General features: G+C 42.9%; 1 protein-coding gene across 2 annotated transcripts in view; it reads right to left on the bottom strand.

Annotated features, from left to right (window-relative positions):
- Positions 1-13,529, bottom strand: part of TMEM150C (transmembrane protein 150C) — a 78,626-nt gene extending 65,097 nt beyond the window's left edge. Inside the window, exon 1 of one of the 2 annotated variants that reach the window (XM_003985237.6) lies at positions 13,087-13,529. The gene's annotated coding sequence lies outside the window, so the exon portion shown is untranslated. Of the gene's footprint in view, positions 1-12,812; positions 12,955-13,086 lie in introns of those variants that run through there. The other variant, XM_023252984.2, reaches the window with a different exon arrangement.
- Positions 13,530-15,898: the final 2,369 nt, after the last annotated feature.

The raw sequence follows: 15,898 nt of genomic DNA, 5'->3' as shown, positions 1-15,898 counted from the left end.
CCCCTGTCTTAATACGTTTTAAACTTATTTTTGTGATCACTTTTCCGTGTGAGAAATACATTTATATACCTCCAACAATATTTCACAAGACTGTATAGTGTTCTTGTAGAGATGTTCTTGTAGAGATCTTAATGTACTAAACATAAGAGAATTATTTTTATGGAAGTAACCTGTGAATGTTTCGCTAACAGGAGGGGACGGTAAAGGGAAGAGATAAAAGACCACAGAAAAGAGGAATACAGAGCAAAGGTCTTGAAGGAAGCATGAGGAGATGGTACTCAGGATTCAGGTAATGTGGTGGCCTTAAACATGCAGAAAACAGGATACCACATCCTCTGAGGAAAGGACATGAAGACAGATATGACTCTATTTGCATTTATAAGGAAGAGTTAGGGCAGCTGAAGGAAGTCAAGAGACTGGATGCCTCAGTGATGTTAAAGAGGTGGAGGGAGTAGGGTATGGAACAGCTAGAAGGATGTATAGTGATGTTCAGACAGAATGGGACACTGAGGTTGAGATTTCTGAGGGGGCGCCTGGGTGGCTCAGTCAGTTAAGCCTCCAACTCTTGATTTCGGCTCAGGTCATGATCGCAGCATTCATGGGTTCAAGCCCCACATCGGGCTCTGCACTGAGCATGGAGCCTGCTTGAGATTTTCTCCTTCCTCTCTCTCTGCCCCTCCTCCACTCGCACTCTCTCTGTAATTAAATAAACATTAAAAAAAAGATTTCTGATGTGAAAAGTATTTTGAACAAGAATTTGTGTGGAGGGTTGGGAGTGAGCAGCTATGGTGTAGCTGGAGGTGAACTTATTAAAATGGTCCTGGGGATTTTGAAGCCAGATTTATGGTCAGATGTTCCATGATGGTGTCATTGTCAAGGGTTATGACAAGAGTTGGGGAGCCAGGGAGGCAGAGAAGAAGTGGAACCTGGTCCTCAGTTCCTCAAGGAATGAATGAAGTGACTAGGAACTGGATGGATAGGAGTGCTGAGAAGGGGTGGAAGGTGGTCTACCATGTTTGCATGACACACCTTTTCATGCAGTGGCCCATATGGAAGAGTGAGAGAGCAGTCAGCCAAAAGGTCAAGGTCATTATTAGACATGGATTCTCTTGGAGCAGAGGAAAAGAATGGGAGGAACCAACAGAGGACCAGAAAACATTAAAAGGGAGTGAAAACACAAGATGTGATATGTAGGGGAGGTGGGTGTGAAAGGTCTTGTTGACACAGGTGGTGGAAGAGGTAGGAGGTCATGGGGTTATGGACACAGGTGGATGGCCAGGCTTGAATGAAAGAAAATGATTGCAGGATCCAAGTCTAGTTTCAAAAAAGAGGTAAGAAATGCTAGTAAGTTTGTAGAGAGAGAGCATGCTACGAGACTTCTAGTTCTCAGAGCACTTTCTTGGGTATTTCCAAACTCTTTCTTTTTCTCCATAACACATTTGTCACACACTATACTATTTCCTTATTTATCTATTTCTGGTTGGTCTTCTCCAATAGACAATAAAGCTCCCTGAGGGCAGAGATGCTGTTTTGTTCACTGTTCTATCACCAGCACCTAGATGATGTCTGCACATAGTAACACCTCAATACGCCATACTTGTTGAATGGATGAATAAATGAGTGAGTGAATGAATAAATGATAAAGCCCAGTTAGGATAAGGATATCCCGTGAGGTTTGCAAAACTGCAGGGAGGGTCTTCTCTATGAGGAAGGTATCTTATGGGGTTCAGTCTTAGACAGAAATTTTTTTTTTACTTAAAAAAAACATTTATTTATTTTTGAGAGAGAGACAGAGCATGAGTGGGGGAGGGGCAGAGAGAGAGGGAGACAGAATCCGAAGCAGACTCCAGGCTCTGAGCTGTCAGTACAGAGCCTGACACGGGGCTTGAACCCACTGACTGTGAGATCATGACCTGAGCTGCAGTTGGGACACTTCACCAACAGGCATCCTTTAGAGGAACAGAAAATGTAAGCCAGGGCCTCCTCCCAGGCTGTATCTGCTCTTTTGTTCATTTTCCCCCTTCTTCATGTGACTACTCCTTTTTATCCGTAAGACTCAGTTTGAGTGTCACTATCTCTGTCACTCTGGGTGCTCCTGGGTGCTCTCAAGGCACATAGTGATTCTTCTCTCCATATTATGCTTACCCTGCTGTAGGATAACTGTTTACATGTCGGTCTCCCCCATGAGACTGAGCAAGCACACTTTACCTCAAACATACAGTAGGGCCTCTATAAATTTTTGCTGGATATATAAATGGAAAGCATTGGACATGTGAATTGGTCAATAAGAGCCTATATTTTTCTTTCTTTGAAGCTCAATTCTGTCATGCACAAATCTGCACTTTGGCCCCACTGAGTAAGGGGACCTCTGTTGCAAGGGAAACCGGGTGGGAAACAGCTCAGCAATCAACACCAAAGATAAGTTGGAGCCTTTCTGTTTAAGATAAGGGAGGGGTCCACTGTCTTTCGTGTGCCCATTTCCCTGCCCATATGACCACAGGCAAGCCTGTGATAGCGTGATGGAGCACTGAAGTGCACAGGCTGCCCAGCAGACGGAATGAAAGAGCACCCAGGGAACTTTTTAAAAATGTCTGATTTGGTCTGAAATGCAGCCTGAATTTTTACAGCTCTTCAGATGATTCTACTGCACAGCCAGGGTTGAGAATCTCTACCTACAGCTCCTTGACATTTTCTCCTGGTGTGTGGCGCTGTCCAAGGTAGCATCTCCTCAAGCACTTCTTCACCCAAATGACTGCCCAAGCCAGCCATGGGCAAGGGTCAATGGTTGTTTGAACAACCCAGTGGAAGGGTGCTGTACCCTAGGATGGTATCAGAAGCCAAACCACATGGTTAATTGTACTGGAGGAAACCACAACTTTGTGTTGTCTAAATAAAACTGTGTTGTCCAACAGCCTCACATGGCTATTTAAAGTTAAATTAATCCTAATTAAAATTTTTAGTTGGGGTGCCTGGGTGGCTCAGTTGGTTAAGTATCTGACTCTTGATTTCAGCTCAGGTCATGATCTCACGGTTCATGAGTTCGAGCCCCGCATCAGGCTCTGTGCTGACAGCATGGGGCCTGCTTGGGATTCTCTCTGCCTCCTTCTCTCTCTGCCCCTCCCCCATTCATGGTCTTGTTCTCACTCTCTCAAAAATAAAATTTTTTTACACTTAAAAAATTTTTTTTAATTTTTAGTTAAAAATTCAGTTCCTCAGTTGCACATTTCAGTGCTCAACAGATAGTGGCTACTGTACTGCACAGTGCAGAAACAGAACAATTTCATTAACATAGAAAGTTCTATTGGATAATGCTAACATAACCACAAAAAAACCCTTCCTTCTGAAAATAACCTGTGGCTATATTCATTTTCTGCTATCATGGGCAAAATGAACCACAAGGTTTGCAGATGGTAAACAAACTGAATTTCAGGTCATTCCTTCTCAGCAGTCACACCTAGATGAGGGAGAATAGCCTTTTATGCCCCTTTTCCAGAATGAGAACTAAGACAGGAATTCTATGCTCTCATGAACAAAAGTTTTTCTGTATAGTTCCATATATGTATTAGGGCAGCAGTGGCTTTCCAACTTCTTTGACCACGACTGACAGTAAACAAAAATATTTTATATCACAGCCCAAAATACACACACACACACACACACACACACACACACACACACACGTATATAACTGAAACTAAAGGTTTTACAAATCAATATTTATCCTTACTATATTTTGCACTTGCATATTCTTTAATATATTCTATTGTATTATATTTTCTGTTTCATTACAAAAATTAATCTACTTCACTGTTTTCACAGCTCTGTCGACCTACATTTTGAAAAACCACTATCTTAAGATATAAGTTGTCCACACAAAACTGGGACTCAACTTCATACCTCAGAGTTACTAACCAGCTAGACAATAACAGCTAACATTTATTGGGCACTTACTATCTGCCAGGCACTGTGTTAAATGTCTAATATTCACTACCTTATTCAAGTCTCATACTAACCCCACAGAATAGGTGTCTGAGAATTGGAAAGGTCTGGGATTTTATGCCATTTGCACAAGTTATCTGCCACATTTCATGGATGCTGGCATAAGACCCAAGACTCCCAGGTCAGGGACAAAGGACTTTATTACTCTCAGCAATAGCAGTAGCTGGAGTACCTGCATTTTCTTGTACCGTTTTCCAGTTCAATTCCTGCAAGGTGCCACAAAGAGGGTCATGTGATACCTGCACACACAGTGAGCAGCATTCCTGGAAAGGAACTCTGACCTGAGGAAACGCAAAATCTATTATACTAGATGTAAGCATGCCTGCCCCTTGCTTCTGAGGGCAACACTACCTCTATATCCAAGACTGTTCATTACACAAACATCCTTGAAAAGACAAACCAGGACAAAAGCACAGTCCGTGCCTCTCTTTGTAAAGACCTGTCAAAATGCACAGGACGCTCAGAGAACTATCTTCCAACAGTGGTGCCATAGTACCTATAATAGCTTAAAAAGGATTAGGTAATTTATTCAAAGTTACACAGCTAGCGACCCAGGTCTATATGATACCTAAGCCTATGGTGATGACACCTTCTTGCATAGGCAATGGACAGTGCAATAGGAAGAGAGAAGTATTTGTCACTCAGTCATTCACATGTGAAATCTGCTCCTACAGGAAGCAATTAACTGTGCATAATTAACTATATATGATAGGCCATTTTTTCCACATTTTCTTCACGGATCCCATTAGAAGAGTATCATATGAACAGGGGTTGATAAGTTTTTCCTATAAAGGGCCAGATAGTACAGATTTTCATCTTTATGGGCCAGATGGGCTGTTTCAACTACTTGACTCTGTAGCGGTAGTACAGAAAGAGTCACAGGTAATACGCAACCAGCAGGCACGGCTGTGTTCCAATAAAACTTTATTTACAAAATAGTTTGCCAACCTCCATCCTCAGACAACTGGGTGGGATACAAAAAGATTATGTGACATAATTCCTACACAAAAGAAACAATGATTAAACTGGAAAGTCAAGGTACACATGCCACAAGCAAGGAAATCAGGAGATACGCGAAACTGAAGTCAGCCTAGGTTCAACATCAGAGTCCTGTTAAGTCAGCCTTAACAGAGACAGTATGCCAAGAACTAGTGTAAAATATGCATGGGCCGTAACAGTGAAAATAAAAAAGTTACTCTGGGCCAGGGGCCACGCTAAGGATTTCACAAATGGTGGCCAACAGCTAATAAAGAACACCATTTCCGAATTGCCAAATTTATGGCCCTGTAACTGTACGCTCACTTGGTTCAGTGGTCTGATCTTAAAAGATGATCATGTGGCCACCATTTGATCTCAACAGTATCCCTTCCCCCAAATCAGTTAATGGAAAACTGTTGTCTTTATTTTCACACGCATACAGAGACCATCAAAATTTCAGTATGCAAATGGCAACCCTCCCCTTTTCACAGAAGTCAATTCTTATGCCACATATAAGCTCAAATGAAAATGGAAAAACACCAATCAAAATGTCATAGAAAAAATAATCTGCTCATTCAGGAACAATTCTATTAGCTGCTAAAATTACAGGGCGATAAATATTGTTCTTGTGAACACTGCTGTCATTGACAGGACTGGTGAAATTTTCAAAATGACATAAGTCTAAGATATGTGGGAACATAATACCACAAGAAAGAAAAACTGTCATCCATAAGTGAATGTTCCTGCTACTGCATGTAGGTATATCTTAGTTACTAGTGTTTCTATGTAAATATAATTTAAGTTTTAGTGAAAAGTAGAATTTAGAAATTCCAGGAGATATATTTCCCCTAGAAATTCCAGGACAATTTCATTACAGAATTCTAATTTACAAAACACTTCAGTAAAAAATAATATTTCTATTTGAAATGCTGTACAATGACATCAATATTTCTTAATTAACACCTTCCACTCATGAATCAATAGAATGAAAACTAATTTGAAAGACTGTCTTAGTAACCAGCCCCGTTTAAATAATATAATGTCCATTTTGACTATGTACAGTTTTGTTTTTGTCTTTTTGTTAAAGTACTCTGTACCCCCAACATAGGGCTTGAAGTCACAACCCCGAGATCAAGCATTGCATGCTCTGACTACTGAACCAGCCAGGTGACCTCGGCTATGTATAGTTTTAATTTATTCTTTAAAACTTCCAATTATTACCACTTAAAATATTTCTTTGGCAGCTAAGCCATTATAAGTGTAAAAAAAAACCCAGGAAGAAGTCTACTTTGTTAATAAATGAAATGTTTGATGTAAGGCTATGTTATTTCTGGAGACATTTATGTTTACATTCAGTTGAAAACCATTATAATTCATTATAATTATTGTAGAATTAAATAACACCATTTAAACTACAGGCTAATTTCCTCTACTGCCACAGTTAATCACAATTACTTCTTTTTTATTGAAAAAAAAATTTTTAATGTTTATTTATTTTTGAGGGAAAGAGAGAGAGATAGCACAAGCTGGGAAAGGGGAGAGAGAGAGGGAGACACAGAATCTGAAGCAGGCTCCAGGCTCTGAGCTGTCAGCACAGAGCCCAACGTGGGACTCGAACCCATGAACCGTGAGATCATGACCTGAGCCAAGGCTGGATGCTTAACCAACTGAGCCACCCAGGCGCCCCCACAATTACTTCTTAAGCTTTGTCTACACTTGCCTAAAAGTGTTACATGACCTTCAGTGGTTTTTCAAAGACTGAACTCCTTTGTATTCCACAGGTAGAGTCTGTATCACTGTCTTCAGAGATGGACGACTCTGCAGCCTTGAACAAATCTGAATGTCTCAAGGACATTTGGTACTTTTTAAAGAAGAAAAGTAACCACAATGACAAGCCGTTGCCTCTCCTATTCTACCTGACAAAGTCTACGGGCATGTGATCGCTTATATTTGGTCTGACCTTTAGGGAAAACTGAAATCTACTTCCAAAATGAAATTACTTTTACTTTCTAGATTACACTAGGGGAGAAAAAAAAGATTTCCAGACCCAATTTTAAGACATCTCCTTTTATATAAAATTCTTAAAACAATATTGTTTTCCATTTATTATATTAAAATTTAAATCAAAAGGTACAAACTTCTAGTTATAAGTAAATATAAATCCTCAGGATATAACATATAGCATGGTGACTATAGTTAATAAAACTGTTTGTATGTATTTGAAGGTTGCCAAGAGGGTGGATCTTAAAAGTTCTCACCACAGGAAAATTTGTAACTATATGTGGCGATGGACTTTAACTAGACTTCCTTAGTCATTGTGCAATATATGCCAATATCTCATCAATATGTTGCACATCACAACCAATATAATGTTATATGCCAATTATATATAAAATATATATACACACCATGAAGCACCTACAGGCAAGAAGTGATTCTGAAAAGTTTAGAATGCAGCAAAAAGTGGGGGATTTATGGGCTGGACATATCTATTTAGACCATTTGTGACTATTTGCTACAACCAGTACGCAGAAGTTAGCAAGTGGTTAGGAGGGAAGGAAGCCTGCACAATTTGTAGGCAGTCTCAGGGTCATTCGTGTTTCTTTGGTCACCAGGCTGCCTGACCAAGGGCATTAGCTTTCAGAGGCCATGGACTGGCAGCAGAGAGGTCTCCCCTAGTTTACACATAATGCAATGACCACCTCTCACCATTTAGGACTTGTCTTCCACAGAAAACACCTGTGGCCTGCTCATTTCTGTACTTGTGCAATGCTGTATAATGCTTGAGCCTCACAGGTCTGCAGATGTCCGTCTATGTATCACTGTTACACTGCAATACGGGAGGTGAGGGGGTTGAACTAAATGGGTTCTGTTACCAGACTGCCCGGGGTCCAGATTCTGCTTCTATGACATCCTGGAATATAGGTACTGTGGGATTGTGGCAGTGCTTGTATATATCAAAGGACTGTTGTGAGAAACAAAATAATACATGTAAAGCATTCAGCATGGGGCCCTGTAAGTACTCAGTGATGTTGCTTGTTAAAATTGATGATCACATTTGTCTCAGATCAGTGTTTTCCAAAAGTGGGTCCCAAGCCTAGTTTCAGAGGCAGTATTTTACATCATGATCTAGGATACACACACTTATATATTAACACTACAAACACTGGGCCTGCTTATATAGTCCTTACTAATATGGATGGGGCAGTGCAGAGTCAGGATTTGAACCCAAGGGTCCTGTTAATGTAGTGCTTTTAACCACTATGTTCCTTGTGGCCTTGTATTTGCCACATGCGGGAGAACCAAAAATTTCGTTAATCACTAGCAGCTCCTACTCAGAGGGATGCATAGTGAGAATTCCTATTCTACTACTACATATTCCATTTCATTTTTTAAAAATGCTGATTCTAGGGGCGCCTGGGTGGCTCAGTCGGTTGAGCGCCCGACTTCGGCTCAGGTTATGATCTCGCGGTCCGTGAGTTCAAGCCCCGCGTTGGGCTCTGTGCTGACCGCTCAGAGCCTGGAGCCTGCTTCGGATTCTGTGTCTCCCTCTCTCTCTGACCCTCTCCCGTTCATGCTCTGTCTCTCTCTGTCTCAAAAATAAATAAACATTAAAAAAAATTTTTTTTAATAAAAAAATAAAAATGCTGATTCTAACCTTTTAAATCAATTTCATGACTTAGGACACATGATTTGAAAAATACTGTAAATGAAAAATTTTTGGAAACACTAATAAAAAAGTTAAATGAGTATATGTATCTCATCTTAGAGGCTTCACCATGTTATTGTGAATTGTAAATCTCAAAAAAACAAAGGATTATATGGAACATTTCCTAAGTGTATTCAAGCATCCTTAAGTGATGCTCTAGGCATTCCTTGAGGCAGGGGTACTCATTTATCAGATTTATGGGAATTTTAAGGGGGAATGGTTGTGTGTCACTGTCTACCTCCTACCTCTCTCCAAATGTCCCTCCCCTGGAAAAATTTAAAAGTGTAGAAACTGACTTTTTTTTTAATTTTAGAGAGAGCCAGAGAGCCAGAGCCAGAGTGCATGCACAGCAGAGGAGGCAGAGGGAGAGAGAAAGGGAGAGGGAAGTGGGAGGAAGGGGGGAGGGAGAGAGAGGGGGAGGGGGAGGGAGAGAGAGATGGCTCCACACTCAGTGCAGAGCCCGATGTGGGGCTGGACTTCATGACCCTGGATCATGACCTGAGCAGAAATCAAAAGTCAACAGACTGAGCCACCCAGGCACCCCTAGAAACTGACTTTAAGAATAAGTGATTCTATAATGTGCAAGAGAGCAAATTTAAGCAAGTTCAAGAACACAGACACATGGGGCCAAGCATCTAAACAACTCTGGGTGATGCTTTTTTTGTGGCTACCAAATATCTATAAATTAAAAAGGGAAACTTTTTTTTTTTAGAGTGGAATGGAACTTCAGCAAACACATCCTTTAGAGTAGATGCTAGTGTTTTTTGTAATAACAGGATGACAGAGTGAAATCTTATTTCCTGGTTCTATCACTGCTTATTTCCACTTTCTTCTAAAGAATAATCACCATCAAATGTTATCTCTACAGGAAACAGGTAAAGACAATTCAGAGCTGGACTATCCAGTATGATAGCCACTAGCCCCGTGTGGCTATTCAAATAAAGTTAAATAAAAATTAAAATTGAGTTCCTCAATAGCACTAGACACATTTCAAGTGCTCAATAGCCACATGTAGCTCGTGGCTAGCACCTTGGACAAATTATGGAACATTTCCATCACTACAGAAAGTTTTATGGGACAGTACTGATATAGAGAAAGACCATTTACAGATGCTTAAAGAAAACTATTCATTTCTGGGGCGCCTGGGTGGCGCAGTCGGTTAAGCGTCCGACTTCAGCCAGGTCACGATCTCGCGGTCCGTGAGTTCGAGCCCCGCGTCAGGCTCTGGGCTGATGGCTCAGAGCCTGGAGCCTGTTTCCGATTCTGTGTCTCCCTCTCTCTCTGCCCCTTCCCCGTTCATGCTCTGTCTCTCTCTGTCCGAAAAATAAACGTTGAAAAAAAAAATTAAAAAAAAAAAAGAAAACTATTCATTTCTTATTTGGGAAAAGAGTTCTAAGCCCTACTCAGCAGAGGTGGCTTGACTTAAACCACTGTGGGATTAAATTTGAAGGCTACTGCCCAAAGATTCTGTTATTATCTCAAAATACCATTCCAACGGGCCTAAAATCTCTTTTCATTAAGACTTTCCATTGCTGCAAGTTATCTTTTAAAATCCAAACATGACAGGAAATGCTGTTTGGTGACAGCAACGACTTGTTAAAGTGCTACTAATTCATAAGCGAGTTTGAAAGTACTTAGAGCAGTTTATGAAAAACCATAAAGACACACAGTACCGTCCAATCCAGGAAGAAAAGTCTGCAGTTACAATAAGTAGGGATGCACTTCTGTTGTTACCCTTAGGATAAGGAAAATATGTATTACATACCTGAGTCTGTTCCTAGACTTTTCATGAATTTAGACCCAGATTTGGTAATGGTCTTTGTATCTCATTTTGAGAACTTTAGTACATATCTTATTTGAGCCTCACAGAACCTAATTACCACTGGAGTGTGGATTCTGAGTGCTATAGATCCTTCTGGTGAAGGGGAAGACTGAGAGGTAATACATTATCTTGTCAGTGTCTGTCTTGCTTAATTGGTTACTGAAATGATCCCTAGTGGCCAGATTATAGTGAAAGCAAATGGCTAAAATTGCAGGGGCCAGCTAGCTTTTCCTCTTTCATGACTGCGGGCTGCCCTATTAATCTGGCCATTGTACTGCAGAGGTGTGCTTGGGTCACAGGGGAAACAAAGCAGGGGTGCAGACAAGAGTGTAAAGCAAAGTGTTGTCCCTGTTGGTGATCACAAAGCAGGTAAAATGAGTATAAAAAACAACAACAACCCTGCAAGGTCATTGCAAGCATGATTGTGGTCGTTCTAGGACAAAGACTAAACATTAGGCATTATTATGTTCATACAAAAAATTATTCCACAGAGCAAACTATCTTCTCCACAAAGCAATCTGTGAAAGGCATTTGATGAGAAATACGTGAGTTAAACAATTGCTATAAAGACACCAACATCAGTTTAAATAATCCAAACAAATTGCCTATGGCTAAAGGCAGATGTAATAAACATGCACTTTCCAAATCCTTTAATATGTTTGTTCAATGTCATAACATCTACCAACCAGTTATTAATGGTAGCAAATTTTCTTTATCCTTTTATTTACCATGTCCAGTTTTTGAGCTTCCAAGTTGGAGAGCTTGCAAAACATTTATTAAATAATGTATAAATAAAGGATACACCATTAAAATTCCTGTGCTTATGCCTTGAAGATTAAACTCACATTTCTAGTTAAGAGATGACAGCTATAGCTAATCTTAGAAACATGGTGTCTCTAGGACACATAGAAAAAAAAGTTTTGGATTTAATGCATGAGCGCTAAGACAAAAATTCTTTGATCTGCAAATATCACATATATGAGCCTAACAATTTTTCCTTGAAAACTTTAAGTAGGTCAACTTATTAACTGCTACCATGGAGTTTATATATTCACATTCGCCTATCTTTATGATGAACTGCAGCCCAGAATGGAGTTACAGCCCTGCACTATAAAAAACTTGCCTTTGATTCGAGCAGAGAAATGAAGAAGCAGAAACTAATATTACCATTTGGCTTTGTTATGTTGTAATGGATCCAATACTTTTTTTTTTTTTTTAACATATCATTATATTTGGTTCTCAGACAAGACCTCGCATGTAGTAAGAGGGAATGGGATCACTCGAGGAGAGGCTTCCATCCCAACTGGGCTATGTTCTCCCATTTTCAGTCAAAATCCTGGCTCAGCCATGAAAGACGGTCTGGCCGGAATAAACCTGACAAAAAAATCAGTGGAGCGTTTGTGATATAATAAAGTGTTCTGGAGGGAAGAGTGGACAGAGAACTGGGATGGGTAGAGAAAAAGGGAATATGTAATTTAAAATGGGAAAAACACTCTTCTTCTCGATTTGATTCATTTATGGAGGAGGAAACCACTAAATAAGGTCTTTCTCCATAATCCAAAGCTAATCACTTTTTTTATTGCAATGGATGACCAAACGGCCTCGGTAACCACCCCCCGCCCCACCGCTGCCTCCGCGAAGAAACCGAAAACCCCATTTCTTTCCAAGTGTGCACCCCGGAGAGGAAAGCCAGACTGTGCATTTAGAGTGGAGGGCGGTGCACAGGGCAAAGCAAGTTAGTGCCTTCTTCCCGGCTACCTCGCTCCCCGAGCCAGCCTGACTTGGCTAACGGTAAAGTGAACAGCGAATGGCAGAGAGACCCGGGGGCCAAATTTGGGGTCGCTTCTGACCAGAGTCCTCCCGACAACAAAAGGCCTGGGGTTCCGAAGGGGGCGGCGGGTGGGGACACCTGTCAAAGGACGGGACGGAACCGCAGCCGGCGGGCGGCGCAGGGGCTCGGCGGACAGCACTGCGGCGGCGGCGGCGGCGGCGGCAGGGACCGAGGCGCGTCGGCTCCGCGCTCGCGCGCGGGGGAGAGTCGGCGGGGACCACGCGGCGCCGCCGGACACTCGCGTCTCGCCCGCGGGGGCTCGAGCGGGCGGCTCCGCGCCCGGGGCGCTCCCGGAGGGGGCCCGAGCCGAGCAGGGCCCCCGCGGCCGGGAGGACCCCGCCGCCCGAGCCCCGCTGCAGCGCCCGCCGCTCCCGGGCTCCGCCTCCGGGCTGAGCGCGGAGCCGGGCCCGACGCCCCCACTGGCTGCCCGGCGGCCCGGGCGGAGGAGGGGGCGCCGCGGGCGCCGCGCCTACCTGCTCCGGTGCGGCGGGGCCGCGGTCGCCTCGCGGGGCCGTGACCTGCGGCGGAGGCAGCGGCGGCGGCGGCAGCGGCGGCGAGGAGGGCGCTTCCTTCAGGAAGGGGTGGGATCTGCTCGGCCGCCCGCCCCCGCCCGCCCGCTGCGCCGCGGCCCGCCCCCGACTTATTCTGGGGTCCCCGCCGCGAGGCTTCCCACTGAGAGCGGAGTCCCCCACACCCCCGCCCCCGCGCCTCTGGCTGCCGCCGCCCTTCGGCTCCCCTAATAGTTACCCGGGACTGGAGCTGCGTGTGGACGGCCGGACCGCTTCTTTCCAAAGCCTTTGTGGACGCGTTTGCCTGGCGCTCCTCACCCAACAAAAGGAAGGGCAGAATCTGGGATCCTCCGCCTGGTGGTTATTTATTCTTGACCTCTTGTAACCTTCTGGCTGGCTCCCTTCTGTCTACACACCTAGGGTTTTTGCACAAAGCAGCTAAAATTCATTTTCATATCCACTGGCTGAATGTAGTTCTCCGCCACTCTGCGCTCTCCCGCGGTTTTCTTTCAGCGTAAAGAACAAACACCGGGCCAACTTCTGACCCTTGCAAGGAACAGTGGACTCCAAGGCCTCCCTCCCAGCGCCAGCTTGCTCTCTTCTTCCCGGTGTCTCGTCTGCGTCTGTTATAAAACCGTATTCATCGGCATTTTAATAGTTTCCCCACCTCAGACTTCAACCTACCAGTGGTACCCTGTCAGTGACCTCCAGAAGAAGCGTGGATCAATGCCATTTTTATTGCACGCTCACCGTTAATTTCTATTCCAAACGCAGCTTTGCGGAGCTCCCACAATAGGACCTCCTTTATCAACCTGCCTTAGGAGGACTGCCATTCTTTTGGGGGGACCCCCCCCTTACCACGCCCTTCTTTTCATCTGTTGTTGCCTCTCAAAGCACACGGTTCAAATTCTCCAACATTCCTTGCAACTCTTGCAATCCTTGCTTACCTATGTGTACATTGATTTATTGTTACTGTTTTCTCTTGGCTGTTGGACTGTGAGCTTCTTGAGGCCAGGGACCTTACCTTAACTAATGAGAGTGTTATCTCTCCATCTTGTTAAAACAGCAAAAACAAAAACTGAAGTCTCATCTAGAAGCCCTTGAGAGTATGTGCTACATTTTTTCTGGGGTTAGCCTATGTGTATTTTTCTGAGGACAGTAACTATATCTTTCATCAGACTCTCAAAGTGATCTGTGAGTCCTCATAGTTAAGAGTTGCCTGAGTCCTGGGGCACCTGGGTGGCTCGGTTGGTTGAGTGGCAGGCTTCAGCTCAAGTCATGATCTCCCGGTTGGTGAGTTCCAGCCCCACATCGGGCTCACTGCTGTCAGCCTCTTAGCGCAGAGCCCGCTTTGGATCCTCTGCCCTCCTCTCTCTACCCCTCCCTCACTTGCATTCTCCCCCTTCCAAATAAATAATTATTTAAAAAAAGAATTGCCCCAGTCCCATCCATGAATGAACCCCAGCTCTGATGTGAGAACCTCCCCACTCCATCCCCTCTATGCCACACATTTCTGTCTACAGTACCTGGAAGAACCCTCTAGCCAGACCTTCTTCCAGTCCATTTTTAAAAAACTTCTGGATCCATCCAAACAATTGGTGGTCCCTCTTAACAGTGTCTGCACATCAGAATCACCAGTGAGGGCTTTAAAAAAGACAAGTGCTTGATTCCACCTCAAAAGGGTCCCCAATTTATAAAATATCCTCACTTTTCCTTTCCTCCATGGAAAGATTGAGAAATCTTGCACTATGTTTAATTTATTTGAACATTTTCATTTTCACTTCGAGCCAGGCCCACTTTTGCTTAAGAAACTAACTGGAATTTGTGAGGATAGCAGGCTCAGTGCCATTTGTCAACAGCACTAAATCACTGCCACCTTCATCTCCACAATGTCCATCCAGATAAACCCAAAGCATGAAATAAATTGTATTCCCGACAGTGATATTGACAGCTGAAATATTATGTTAAAATACTGGCCGTGAAGGAGAGCTGGGTGCTATAAGGAGATCTGTTAACGTCATGAGAGTTTTAGTGAAGCTTCGAGGGAACGGATGACAAACAAAACATAAGTTTACCTATGCTTTTATCTTTCTTTTATTGCTTTTGGAATCCTACCCATTAAAATTTGTTCTCTGTGTACTCAATATGACCTTCGATGTTTTAAATCATGTATGGGTGTAAGATCGAAATACTTTCCTAGAACTGGTTGTCTTTTTAAAAAATGTATAGAAAGATTCATCCTGTATTCTTAAATGATTTGTTGACAGTGTTCCAAAATGCTTCAGGCTTTGAGGAAAGGGCTTAAGTACAGAACAAACAGGGCTTAAGGTCTGGTGATAGATGCCAACTATAAACTCCATGGGGGTAGGATGGAGATCAATACACAGAGACATAATCGCTCCACAGCACCATGATTTTGACACCATGCTGTTCCAGCAAATCTGCTGACCAAACAGGTGAACAGCACAGGTGTCCATCTATCTGAGTAGGGGTGATGGTTTTTCTGATAGAAGAGAACTTGTTAGCTGGCTGAAACCACAACAAAACATTTAGGATTATGAAGAAATTCTATATTTTGCTCATTTCCTCTCTCTTAGGAAGCCAATTTGTTGTTGTTTATGATTCAGATCACTTCCCTCATTCAGTTGGAAAAAGGGACTGGAAGCACAATTTATAAATAACGCTGCCAGGGTGGTGGGATCCTTGCTGCTGGTTGAATTGCAATATACCGTGTTATAATAAAAATCTCTGTATAACAAAGTTATTGCCAACCCTTCTCCAACCAGCGATAATTCAAGTAATCTCTGAGAAACAATAGAATCATGCAAAGTTTGTTGAAATGGCATTTGATCTTTTCCAACGTCTACCTAGTAAAGAAACTTTATAGGGGTAATTAGAAAGAGAATGAGAATACATTTGGTAACAGGATGTTAAATTGGAGCTATTATTTCATTTCCATTTTGACAGAGGACCCAGATAATATCTGTCAACCCCTCTCACATTCCAAGCAGGTGCAGGACCGCTATGTAGGACTTGCAAAGGGGTATTTC

Source organism: Felis catus, chromosome B1 (genome assembly GCF_018350175.1).
Source record: "Felis catus isolate Fca126 chromosome B1, F.catus_Fca126_mat1.0, whole genome shotgun sequence".
NCBI lineage: Eukaryota > Metazoa > Chordata > Mammalia > Carnivora > Felidae > Felis > Felis catus.
This window is presented reverse-complemented; position numbering and strand designations above follow the sequence as displayed.